Genomic DNA, 10,461 nt, shown 5'->3' with positions numbered 1-10,461 from the left:
GGATACCTTATGCTTCGGCAGTAGGCTCGATCATGTATTCTATGACCTGTACTCGTCCTGATGTAGCCTTTGCTTTAAGCATGGTTAGCAAGTATCAGGGGAATCCTGGTAAGGCTCACTAGACAGCGGTAAAGAACATTCTCAAGTACCTGCGAAGGACTAAGGACTGGATCCTTACCCTCGGTGGGAGTGATGACTTGATAGTTGTAGGGTATAGTGATGCTTGCTTCCAGACTGATATGGATAATTTCCGCTCTCAGTCGGGCTGGTTCTTCATCTTAAACGGAGGAGCAATCTCTTGGAAAAGTTCCAAGCAGGAGAAAGTGGTTGATTCAACTTGCAAATCAGAGTATATAGCGGCAAGCGAAGCGGCAAAAGAGGCTATGTGGCTAAAGAACTTCATTGGAGACCTTGGAGTTGTACCAGCTATATCGGAGCCTACAGAGATTTTCTGTGATAAAGTGCAGTTGCCTTAGCAAAGGAACCAAGGGATCATGGGAGATCCAGACACATTGACAGAAAATATCATTTCATCAGACATCGTATTGAAGAAGGACTCCTTGTGGCAAAGAGGGTATCATCGGATGAGAACCCGGCAGATCCCCTCACGAAGGGACTAGGTAGGGTTAAGCATCTCCGGCATGCTAGGAGCATAGGGCTAAAGGATCATATTAGTTTTAGTAGTTAGATAATATTGAAATTTGTAAAATGTAATTGACATTTGATGACGAATAAAAGTTGTATTTATTTATGAGTAAAGTGTTACTATTTTTGTCAATCGTTTACTATTATTTCTTTTGCATGTTTTGACTTCCAGAATATTTATGTTGTTTTACATATTATTCAAATTGTCCACAGTCAGTCATATGTTGGAAATAGATATGAAGTAAGCCTGTCATGAGTTGGTTGTAGAGGTCTAAGATGTTGGACATGACCTCAACACTCATGAGTGCTCATAAGTTCTGAGTATTGGATTCAACCCACGCTCGCTGGTATCACTTCATGAAATTTATCTCGAGTGATCACGAGACGGTAATATCATATAAGTCTTCAAACCTAGAGATATGACTTGTTAACTATGAGTTAGTTATGCATTGAACGTATGAAACCGCATTGGTAACTCGATGTTATAAAACATGCGTTTGTGTGTAATTTAACAAGTAGTAGAACAAGCATATGAGTCGAAGTTTATTTGTTCCTTCTTGGATTAGAAGCTGATATCTGGGCCCCTCGATGATTTTTTTTGACCTATGTACCGGGCCCGGTCAGAACTAAGTTGATGTATTCAATTAAGTTCTTTGTCAAACAAATTGGAAATTAGGAAACAAACTACTGGACGATAAGCAAGACTATGTTCCATGTGTTTGTCCGGCTGATATCTAGAACAGAGGATTATATGATCCCTTATCTGAAATGGCGTACCATCATCTTCTCAGTTCCGAGAAACCTTGAAAAGAGCTACGATTGTCGATCGGTTCCTAAAGTCATACTTGCAGTTATAGTTATTAGACTTATCCAAGTGGGAGACTGTTTAATAAGGTGTCTAAGTCCATAACTATTTCTGGTATGTACTTGACCCGACCCGGCATGGTCCATTTGGGTTGCATGGCACCATGCAATTGGATAGACTAAATGAGAGAAATAACACTTGTGGTTTATTAATATATTATAAGTTATAATATATTAATAATATTATTTAATTAGTTTTATCAAGAATTAATTTTAGAATTAATTAAGTGATCAAAAGATAACTAATTAAATATATGGGTTGATTATGTAAATCATCCATAACTTATATAGTGGGCTAAGAGGCTCCATGGATAATCAAGTTGGGTTGAACCCATTGGATGCTCCATGGAGGCTCCATGGGAGTTACAAACCCATGGGTCATGGAAATGAAGAGTCAGGACACATTAGGGTTTACATGGTGTAACCCTAGATGTGTCAACACTATATAAAGCTCATGTGTTTTCCCAAAATCGGTTAGACAAGAAACAAGAGGGCTAGAGCCGACTTTTGGAGTGTTATTCTTTCACTCCATGTTTACTCCATAGCATTTGGTGTTGTGTGAAGCATTTGAGGCATCACACTTGGGGTGCTAGGCTCACAAGGTTTCAAGGATCAAAATCAACAACAAGGTATGTAGTTCTATCTTTTATTCAAGTTAAAATTGTTCCCCATGTATGCTAGATAGGATCATAGCCTTGGAAATCAACTTTGCATGATAATTAGACAAACATAGATCCAAGGTTATTAGGGTTGCATGTACACTTAGGAAGTGTTAGAATGCTCAAAACCCATCACCAATCACACTGTAGACTCGATGTATATGGCTAGACTCGGAGGGTGGACCAGGTGGACTGTAGGCCGGTGCGGCGGACCAGTCACACAGTAGACCCGAAGTGCATGGCTGTTCTGTGTTCTGTTATGATATGACATGTTATGTGTATGGTATATGTGGTTGGTATTTTGGGGGTATCTCACTAAGCTTTCGGGCTTACAGTTGTGGTTTAAATGTTTCAGGTACTTCAGGAGACCATGGCAAGGCAAAGGCATGATCGTACCGTTTCTCATGTTTATGTCTTATGATATGGTTATGGGAAGACTCTGATAATAATTGTATTGAAAACCTTTTTGTAATAACTTAACGAAATTGGGTTGTTTTGAAAAGTTTAAATTGGTTGGAATTTTTAGAGAGTTACAAGTTGGTATTAGAGCCTTGGTTTGAGTGAATTGGAGGAACATTCGTGTGAATCCTATCTCAAATAAAGGAGAGTTTTCAAAAAGAGAATTTAAAATGGTTTTCAAAATGAGTAAAGGAGAACGCGGAAGTATGATAGAGTTGCCTGATTTATGATGCCTGCTAGCCTAGGGTTTCTTTCTGTATGAGATTTCCAGTGTTCCTCTAGGAGTGAGGGTTGAGTGCTCGTTATGCATGTTCATCACTAGGGTGATATGGGGATACTTGATATAAATATGGGTAGGTGTGGAAGGTAGCATGGGCCCATACTACTCACAGCACAGGACCGATACGCGTATCAAGGAAGTCACATCCCCTAGGGCAGGGTTGGGAGTTGGTTCTCGGGTAAGTGAGTAGCATCTGATGTTTTGCATTAATTTCAGTATCGGGAGCACGAGGGGGCGGTCAGGGTGGATCAGCACCACCTGAGGTTACCGGTCAAATGAGCACATATGAGTTGGATGCTAGGATTCGTGAGATCCTGCATGATGAGGTTGGTGCTATGTTCCGGGCTGAGTTACCGGAACTGTTTGGGTTGATCAAGACCACCATGGTCGAGTATTTTGATGAGCGCTATGCAGCTCTTGCAGAGACGGCTGCCGTGACGGATACATCGGCAGTAGCAGTAGCAAGGGGAGGAGCTAGTAGAGGTTTTCAACATCGGGACTTCGATAATACGAAGCCCCCTACCTTCGACAGAGTTCAGGATCCGATTGTTGCCATGAGATGGTTGTCAGACGTGGAGGTTTGTTTCTTCACATGTTCATGCCATGTTGATCAGAGAGTGAGGTGTGCTCTGAACCTGTTGAGGCTCGGGGCGAAGGATTGGTGGAGATTGACAACGGAGTCATATTCGGATGCGCAGCGGGTTGCGGTTTCGTGGGATCAGTTTCAGGAGATGTTCAGTACCCGTTATGTTCCACGGGTTGAGAGGGAGAGCTTGGCTCAGGAGTTTTTGGAACTGAAGCAGGATTCAGAGTCGGTAACGGAGATCACCAGGATGTTCACTGAGAGAGTGATGTTTTGCCCGGAGTTTTCATCGGAGCAAGCTAAGATGTCCCGATATCTGAGTATGCTCAAGAGGAATATCAGGCAGTTTGTGTCTACGCAGAGGTGCAAGACCTTGCTGGAGTTGCAGGAGGCCGCTCGGCGGCGTGAGTTGGAGATTGAGTTGCAGTTGAGAGAGCAAAAGCAGGCCTCGTCACAGTCGTAGCCGGCGCCGAAGCGGTCCAAGACCGTTGATTCTAGGTTGAGAGATCAGAGCAGTCGCACTTGTGCGAAGTGCGGGAAGGGTCACACTGGAGTTTGTATGTCCGGTGGTGCGTGCCGCAAGTGCGGGAGAGAGGGGCATTATGCGAGGGATTGTCGTCAGTCAGCCCTAGTTCAGGATATGAGGATCTGTTATCAGTTCCGTCATGTGACAACCCAAAATTTATTCCATCGTTATAACCCGTTTTCGTTAATAGAATATTCTATTTTATAAAGGTTCCGTTAATTTGGGGTAGTCAAATCAATAAATGTTTTATTTTATTTCATTTTATGTTATTAACGTCGTAATGAAATAAATAAAAACACGTGAATTACCCTTCCATTTAGTTGGAAAAAGTTTTTAATTAAGACCATTTAATCGGGTAAAAATTTAAGCCCCGTTTAACACCGGTATCGGGTAAAATTCCACCTGGCCACAAACTCAAACCCTATATAAGTTGAGTAGTCACCAAGTTAGAACTTTCACCACACTAGTGTCTCTCTCTGTACTCTCTCTCCTCAAGGCCCGATTCTCCCGAGACCCGCTAGTTTCTGCTCCAAACTGTAAGTACACTTACCCTAACTTGTTCTACAACCCATTACATGTCATTATAGCTCAAAAATCGTCCAAGAAGGCAAGGAGTAAGGAGTTTATGTCCCAAGAACACTCTAGGGCCGTAAACCCCTAAAAATGTGCCAAAATGGTCCCAAATCCCTTCCTTAGGCTTAGAGGATAAGTTAGAACATACCCTAGAAGTGTTTTAACCATTTAATCTTGTGTTTAGAGGCTTAAAAGAGATTTACGGCCCAACAATATCCTTAGGCCGTGAACTCCCTTAAACCATGCAAAATGAGCCTTTAATCCCCTAAATAGCCTTATATCTTCAACTAGGAACACATAGGATTGATCAAATGACCTCAAAATCGAAGAATGGAGGGTGTCCAACAGTTCACGGCCTAAGCCATGGGGCTTACAACCGTAAAATCCCAAGTAGTGGTGCTAGGACCGTAAACTCCAAGTGAGTGCTCATTTGGAACCTTAAAGACCCCTCTAGCCTTATATATTGCCTTGAAATCCCTTCTAGAGCCACAAGAATCTTGAAAACACACAATTACACTCCTCCCATGAGTTTTCGGCCGTAAACTCATGGGGGAGGTGGTCTCCCAGCCGTAAACTCACCTAAGGTGAGTTTGTGAGGAGTAAACTCCATAGTGAGGCCTAAAACTCCTTCCTTGCAACCCATTAGCCTTCTAGCACTCAACCATAGAGCTTTTATTCACATTAGGATGTCTATATGTGTTTAATTAGAGTTTAAATCACTAATTAATTGTAAACATATGTCTTCATATGTTATTAGGGTCTTAAAGGGTGTGCAAGTCTTTACTTGACACCAAACGCTCATCCGATACTTCCACCCGATCTACTCATTTCAGGTGAGTTCATACCCCTTAATGAACCTTTTCAAATGTTTTTACATGTTTTAGGAGGGGGGATACAACTATAATGCAATAAGTTTTATTATCAAATCATATGTGATTCATAACTTACCATCAAAAAGGGATTTTTCTATACTTTTAGCTACTTATCAATAAAACTGTTTTAGACAATTATCAAATGCATTTTTAAAGTTAAATTGTTGTTAAACTATTTTCAAACTGTGTTTAAACTACTTTTCTTTTAAAATATATCTACACTAATATATTTATATAAGTAAGACTTGAAGGACTTAGGACCGATAGCTCGCCTTATTTCTTGTTCTTGTTTGATGTGGTTTTAGGGTATCTGTTATCCGTCTGACTGTCGTTGATTTCTTAGTTATATATCATATATATTTGTGTTAGATATGAAAGTCTTCATCTTATTCAATACCTTTGTTAATCAAAGGCATGGAATCATACACTCTAGTTAACTATAATAGGTATAGTTAAGACTACTGCTCGTTACCTCTATTACTACTATACTCACTATAACTGCTACTATTACAAGTTAATACACGTATAAGAGAACACTGTATGTACTATACTAAAAGCCAACTATACTATAACACAAGAATACACTAATCCAGAGTATAACACACTATCCCTCTATAAGGCACTCTACCACGCTTACACCATGTGACCAGAGCTTCCCGGAAGGAAAGCAACACTGCATGTATAGATCTATACAGGACGGACGCTAATACATCCCGACTGTTACCTACAATCCGAGCCGACTAGGCCCATGGGTGGCACTACATCACTACACTACGTATGACCGAAAAAGTCATCGGGCTCTCTATTATCACTTAGTTGGTTACATGAGGGGTTACATCCATACCCAAATGTGACAATCGTCAATTTCCGGTCAAGTCAAAGTCAACTAAAGTAAAGAAGTCAAACCGATCGACTCAATTAACCCTTGTGTACTATGGTTTACGTTATGTAATTACTAAACAACTCGCTATTCTAATGAGAGATCATAAATCGAAAAGTTCATACATCTAGGTTTCCTTAACCTAAAACGGTGGAAGGTAACGAACCAAACCGATAAAACATTGTTGCATACTCATTGGCAGTGTGTAAGATCCTTAAAAATGACATAATGGGGTTTATGGACCTTGCGTTGCGGAGCCAGATACTCACAAGTGTCACACACGAAACCTCTCTTAATCGTTTTAACTTTATCTCTCTTTATGCGAAATCTCTCCCAAATCTCTCCAAGAAGAACGAATCTCTCCCAAATCTCTCTTTGTATGAGAAATCTCTCCAAGAATGTTGAATCTCTCCCAAATCTCTCCAAGAATGTGGAATCTCTCCCAAATCTCTCTCCACATGTGAAATCTCTCCCAAATCTCTCTTTGTATGAGAAATCTCTCCAAGTATGTCAAATCTCTCCCAAATCTCTCTCCATATGAAGAATCTCTCCAAGATTGTAAAATCTCTCCATAATCTCTCCTGAAACCTCTCTTGAAATTTTTATAATCAATTGGGGCATCCTGATACTTGACTTGATAAGGAATCACTCAAATTCTCCTACTCCAATTTCGAGATTTAAGGGCTGACCTTCAAAACTTTCTCTCATTTTTGGTAAGTTCATCCTTCTCTATGATTATTACACTTCCCTTTTTCTCAAATCATTGATTCCTTACACAAACATCATCACATTCTTGTTAGATCTTCGAATCTTCAAGTGATTCTTCAAGTGTTCTTGAGTTGAACACTTCTCTTCTTCAACACTCATCTACTGAAACCACTCAAGGTGAGTTCATACCCCTATATTTTCATGTTTTCTTAAGTTTTTAGGGGGGGAATACAAGTTAAAACACCAAGAACATAACTAAACTTTTCTAACAGCTTTCATCAGAAAAGTTGGACTCCATTCACGGACTATTTTGGGCAACTTAAGCATTTTTTTTTCAAAACTGTTTTAGGTGCATTTAGTTCCAGTTTTTTTGCTTTAAAATTACTACTGGCACATCTCCATATGATTTTTCTACAATTTATGGTGATTTTTACAAAACTGCCTATCATTTTAAACACCAATCTGGACCAGTCTGTGATTATGGACTTTTTCACCCAATTTGGAGGTCATTAAAAATCATGATAAAAATTATGAGTAAACTAGACACACTATGGGAACTATCAGAATTTACACATTTAGTTTTCAACTTCGTATGATTTTTCTATGACTTTTCTAAAACAGCACAGAAAGGTTAAAAATTAGTTAACAGCATATAATTTTCATAACACTTTGTATTATGTTGAGCAAAGTGTATAACAATAAGTTCTAAATATTGAATGTGATTCCTTGATAGTTTATCATCATAAACTGAAACTTAGTCATTCATGATAAGATTATTCATTCATTTAGAACACGTATATTAAGTTATAAAAAGCATAGTTTATGGATTCATAACACTAACGCGTTTTCATAAAAGAGTTCTTATACATTACAAATGTTTTGGACATACCTAACAGACTCGAAGGTCTATTTAGCCTTAATTATATAACTAAACGAGAGATCTAGTTGCTATCAAAACTTTTCCATGCACGGATGTGAGGTAAACCTACATCTAGGTCAAAAAATTTCGTTGAAACCAGAATTACTAGAATCATATTAACAAGATGGGCTTAGGACATACCTAACAAACTCGAAGGTCTATTTAGCCTTAATTATATAACTAAGCATACATCAATTGGTCATAATAAGGACCTAGCTTGGGTCAAGTTACAAGGTTTCACTTGGATACTGAACTACTAAAAATTCATGGGTTTACCATATAAAGACTCTCGTTATGAACTGTTTTCAGAACACCCTTAACAACCGAAATACGTTATAAATTGAACTAAGATTGATAAACTTAGTTAGGAAACTAGCGACGTATAGCCATTCTAAAGACTCGTTACCGTCTATCCCCTTAACCCTTATGATTGAGGGGATGCTTTCTTTGTAGACCTATAAGGTGCGATCTTTCCAGCACTAATACACCGGATCCCATAAAAACTCCTCAGCTAAGTGTGTTTGGACAAAACATGATCCTAATATGAGTAAAGCTTAACGCCCGCACGAAACCTACTTATACCCACTACCATAAATCCATCTTAGGAACGTTAGCAGAAACACTAGGAATAGTACAGTAATGTGCAAGAATTTATATATGTGAATATAAATCGTAAGGATGCACTTGAGATAATTATTTCCACTCACGAAGTCGTTTTTCATCGTGAAACAGAGCTATGTCTTCACCAAGAGGCAACCAACCAACTAGCAAGGCACTAACCCTGCAGATAGACTCTGCTATTTTTCAGGCTACAGTCACGGCAGCCGTGACAGCCTTCATGGCGCAATACCTCGGGCCAACGAATGCCTACCAACGAAAATACCTCGGGCCACAAACCTACGAACTAGAAGCGAAAGTTTTGGAACAAAAAGGAGTGCAACCAATCTCAAAGATCCGTTAAAAGACAACAACCCATAGCCACCCCTACAATTACGACAGCAGTCACAACACATGCCTCAACACTAGCCACGGGGTCTGCCACCCAAACGCCGGCCAGACCATATAAGGGATCACTCCTAAAGTGTAACCAATGCGGTTTCCATCACAATGGGGCTTCCAGGGAGATGCACTGTAAAAACTGCAACAGGAAAGGGCATACCGTCCGTTTCTGTAAGGCCCCGAATCGGTACATCGCTTCTGTTAGATTAATGTCTAAGTCCATAACTATAATTGGTAAGACTTGACCCGACCCGGCATGGCCCATTTGGGTTGCATGGCATCATGCATTTGGATAGACTATAATGAGAGAAATAAGACACTTATGGTTATTAATATATTATAAGTTCTAGTATATTAATAATAAGAATAATAAGATTATTTAATTAGTATTGATCAACAATTAATCTAGGATTAATTAAGTGATCAAAAGAAGACTAATTAAATATATGGGATGATTGTGTAAATCATCCATACTTGTATAGTGGGCTAATGCTCCATGGATAATCAAGTTGGGCTAAATCCCATAGGATGGTCCATGGATGCTCCATGGTGTATGTGAACCCATGGATCCAAGGAAATGGAAAATCATGACAATTAGGGTTTACCCTAATTGTAACACTATATAAAGATCTTATTCTTGACAAAATCGGCACTAGTATCACACTAGAGAGAGAGTAATAGAAGGGCTAGCCGATTTCATGAAGTGTAGATTTCTCTCAAGTTATTCCAAGTGTATTTGGTGTTGTGTGAACCATTTGAGGTGTCACACTTGGGGCACTAGGCACTCAAGCTTCATGAAGACATTCTACATCAAAAAGGTATGTATTCTATCTTGTTATATCCATTGTTTTATATGCTAGATTAGGATAATACCTTGGATGTTCATATTTGTATGTATAATAGATAAAACATAGATCCAAGGTATTTAGGGTTGCATGTACACTTAGGAGTGTTAGTATGCTCAAAACCCAACAGCTTCAACCCCCAATACCAATGTAATTCCAGTATGCTACTTATGCAGCGAAACGGGACACTTCAAGAGAGAGTGTCCAACCGAGAAGAATGACGGAGAAGCAGGAGGAGTGTGATGAACACACCAGCAGGAGCAACAGGGAACCATATTAGGACTTTTGTAATGTTTCTAACGACAAAAATGTTTAAATACCATATGTTTGTAATGAATTTGGTATGCTTGCTAAAGTCACCGTCTTCCTAAAAGTAGTTAAAATACCCTCTCATTCAAATCAAACCAAAGACATTCATATATGACCTTAGGATCATTACCTGTAAGATGTGACGACTTTGTACATACATCGGGGTTAATTGTAATCAAAATACTGAAGTCTTGAAACAAATAATTCCATCCTGACTCCTATTCCATATCTAGTAGTGGGAATTGAGTGGGGCCACCCACTCGATGATTTCACCAACATCGAATTTCATACGACGTTCATATACCGCTTGATCGTCAGGAGACCTGTCATGGATCATGAT

Source organism: Lactuca serriola, chromosome 7 (genome assembly GCF_051521515.1).
Source record: "Lactuca serriola cultivar US96UC23 chromosome 7, Lser_US96UC23_V15, whole genome shotgun sequence".
NCBI classification, from domain to species: Eukaryota; Viridiplantae; Streptophyta; class Magnoliopsida; order Asterales; family Asteraceae; genus Lactuca; species Lactuca serriola.
The sequence above is the reverse complement of the archived record's forward strand: the minus strand, read 5'-3'. Positions refer to the sequence as shown.